The sequence below is a fragment of the Mastomys coucha genome, unplaced genomic scaffold (assembly GCF_008632895.1).
Source record: "Mastomys coucha isolate ucsf_1 unplaced genomic scaffold, UCSF_Mcou_1 pScaffold4, whole genome shotgun sequence".
NCBI classification, from domain to species: domain Eukaryota; kingdom Metazoa; phylum Chordata; class Mammalia; order Rodentia; family Muridae; genus Mastomys; species Mastomys coucha.
Window position 1 is genome coordinate 13462472 of NW_022196910.1, and position 3888 is coordinate 13466359.

General features: G+C 46.5%; 1 pseudogene; it reads left to right on the top strand.

Annotated features, from left to right (window-relative positions):
• Window positions 1-1415: 1415 nt before the first annotated feature.
• On the top strand, window positions 1416-2902 carry LOC116076514 (annotated as a pseudogene).
• Window positions 2903-3888: the final 986 nt, after the last annotated feature.

The window sequence follows — 3888 nt, forward strand, 5'->3', positions numbered from 1 at the left end:
GTTTTGCCAATTTGTGATGAGACAACTGGTCTCCCAGTCCCAGAAAAGCCATATCCATGTCAAAATAAAGAATTCCTCAGGACTTCAGTCTTTCAACATAATCTTGCTCCCTATACCAAAGCAGGTTAGGGACCATTTTGCTGACAGGAGTGAATACATGTCAGGGTCTCTGTCTGATTAGGACCTTCTACAGCAGGCAGGTCAGAGCCATAAGCTTCTCTCAGATCTGTGCCAGACAGATATACTCCACCTAGTAAACACTGAGTTCCAGCTTGAAATCCTCCAGGCCCTCACTTCTGCTTCAAATAGGTCCTGGAAGCTACAAGGAATTGGCAGCTCCTTCTAACACATAGACATTCTGGTCCCTGCCTCTGGTGACATTTCACCTGGCCCTAGCATTGTGGTGCCCAAGTATCCTAGTCAACATGTCAACAACAAAAGCAGAAGAGATCTGAATGGAGGGAAAATTGATTGAGAGAACACCTGCATAGCCTATAGGAAAGATGTGAGGAGATTCTTCATTAGTGACTGCTATCTCATTGAGGGGATGGACCACTATTGGGAAACATATCCTGAGCTGGAGAGTCAGGTCAGCAAGCCAGTCAGCAGCCCTCTCCTCTGTAGGCTCTCTTTCACTTCCTGCCTCCAGGTTCCTGCCTTGCCTTCTCTTCAGAGATGGCCAATGATCTGGAAACATGAGTCTCATAAATCTTTTGTGTCCCACGTTTCTTTTGGTGATACTGTCTGCCACATCGATGCAGAGTGACCTATGACAGACTTGTGTTTATTTATACACAGGTCCTCAACAGGCAGTGGATGTTCCATGGCAGAGCATGAAGAAGGAAGGGAGGCTGACTTCTCCAGTATCCTTGGAGAAAGGGGATTGATAGTCAGAACTCTGGGGGATAGGCAAGTACTAACTTGCCAGAAACTGTCTTTTAACTTTCAGTAACTACCCCATTGTCTGAACGAGGTACTCAGATATGCTACTTTTATCTCCACATGGCATTTCTCACTTTGGGGCAGGGTGGTCTCAAGACAGGGTTTCTCTGTATAGGCCTGACTGTCCTGGAACTCCTTCAGTAGACAGGCTGGCAAGGAGCTCAGAGATCTACCTGTTTCTGCCTCCCAAGTGCTGGAATTAAAGGTGTACACCTCTACCACAGGGATTCCTCGTGGCATTTCTAACAGTTCAACTACCAAATGTGAAGAGCCCAGTGACCATCCACAGCCACCAGTCACAGGGATAGCAGCAGATAGGAAGCAGGCCTAAGACAATGAATTGTCAGGTGGGCAAGAGGAATACATTTCAGACATTCTTTACTGCAGGATGACAGTCATCCTAAAGCAATCTTTCCTAAGATGTTCAGAACAACTGCCAGCTTCCTTTGGTCCTAGCACCTTAAGTAGACAGCATGGCGACCAGTATCCACATGGATTTAAGGGAAGTGGGTAAGGAATCAGCCAAGCTTGGATTCTCTCCAGAGTTAAATCATAATGCCTCTATATTCTGTGTACAGGTCCCAGCCTATTGGCCTCCATAATTGAACATTCAAGAGGCAGGAATTATTGAGAATGTAGTGGACATGGCCCATGATGCAGGTCCTGTGCTGGATAAAAGCCACTGAGAATATCCTTGGGAAAGAAATATGAAGGTGGCCTGAGGACACAGGCCATGCTGGCCATAAAAACTATAGGGATAACTAAGAACATCAACAGAAGGATCCTGTCAGAAATATCAACACTTGAGACACTTTACCATCTTAACATCCTTAGCCTCTTCCAGGTTAAAACCAAAGCAGATCCATCTAGTTACTGAGTGTGCTGTAGGAGGAAATATGTTTGACCTGAAAATGGCAGATTGCCTGCTGCAGGAGGAAGAGAAAAAGAAAATATTCAAGCAGATAGTGTCAGCCATAAAGTACTGCCACAGCGTTGGCATTGTTCACTGAGCCATTAAACCTCAAAACATTATGCAAGATGCAGGAAGAAAAATAAAGCTGATAGACATTGGCCTATCCACCAACTGCAGATCCAGCACCTTACTGAAATGGCAGCATGGGACCAAGGGCTTTTATGCTCCAGAGCTTGTACTAGGGGATCCATATGATGGAAAGGAGGCAGATGTGTGGAGTGTGGGCGTGCTACTCTATTTTATCACCACTGGATACCACCCCTTCAGAGGAAACACCATGAGAGAGATCAAGACTAGAGATCACATCTCCAGGCAACTTGAAAACCTAATTCACCAGATCCTCACAGATTCCCCAGAGAGAAGGTGCTCCATTGAAAACATTGAGAGGCATCCATGGGTCATGAAATGTGAAGTAAAGATCCAACTCTTACCTATCCAGATTATAACATTAGAGACATGCTCTGTGGTGTAGGGTTTAATGAGAACGAGGTCATGTTATCCCTGAAAAAGAACAAATATGGCAACAGATTAGATTTTAAAAGCTCAGATACATAGATCTACCACTTCAGCCCAGCCTATGGATCGGTGCCCTACACCACCCACTTCACCAGCACATCCCTCTATCTCTGATCTTCTCTAAGGAGAAGGGCCAGCCAGCCCAACTTTGGCCTCCTTCTCACCAGGCCCTAGGATAGCATGGGCCTGTTGCTCTGACACTATCAGGACACAAGATGGCAAGAAATGCGACAATGCCTGCCATTGCTTTAAGTCATCCCAAGAAGAAGAGCCAAGATACTGCCTGTGCTCCATTCCAGAGCTGTTGCTACCTCAGGTGTCTGCAGGAACACATCAGAAAAGGAAATGCCCCTGCCACCTGAGGAAGACTCTGACAAGGAAATCTCATCATCCCCTGAGAACAGTGGATGCTTCAAGGGACTGCACAAGAGAATCAGGGGGCTTGCCTGTCAAGACTCTGTTGCTACCTGAGGGAAGGATAGAAGGGACAGAGGGCCAAGTGGGACATGCTGCCAGCCTGAATCCCTGGACACAATGGTGCTGTTCTGATAGTGCAGTGTTTGTGGTCATTCAAGGGGAAGCTTTGTGTGAGATGACTTTAGGTGAAATGTCCTGAAACTCGTAATAGCACTCAGGTTCTGGCAGTCTTGATGGTGCACACATGGAAAAGACCTGAAGGGTGCACTCCCCTGCGCACTGAGGACTGGAAGGTACAAGATGGTGAGCAGAACAGTGGCAAAGGACAGGGCCAGACAGAAATAGAGATCATGGTGGCATCCCAGAACCTAGAGGCCCTGCTCCAGCTGTGGGGCTCCACCCTCTTCACATACACCTGTATGTGTGATTCTAGTGAGCCAGTGGTGATTCTAGGTAAAAAGTGTTATTGGGCATCCCTCCTGGACTTGTGTTGTTCTTTTGCACCTGATGTGTACTTCCTGTCCAACTCAAAGGCTCAATAACCTTGAGGAAACATTTTCAGCATCTTAGATATTTCATTCTACTCTAAAACAACAAACACATAAACAACAACAACAAAAAAAACAAACCTATGAAGAGCCATAGGTGTACTGATCGGGCTATCTCTCTCCTGTCTCACCTGCTAGCCCTGGTCTCTCTAGGTTTCTCCAGCTGAGATGTTTTGGTACAGTAGGAAGCTACCACGAGTCTTCCAGGATGAGACTGCACTCAGCTAGAGCCACAGTCCAACAGCTGCGCATCAAGGCAGTTCCCACATGATGGCTGCCATGCCCAGGAAACAGTAAGTCCTACTTGGCTATGCGGGAAAGTGTTTTGTAGATTGAATCTCATGTGTATAACTATCTGAGGGAAGTCAAGAATAGTAACTTAAAGAATTTGGAGTCAGAAACAACAACAGAAGCCACGAAGGGTGCTCTTTACTGGCTTCTTCACCAGGATTTCACTGGCATCTTCCCTACTCCCAGCTCTGCTACCACCCA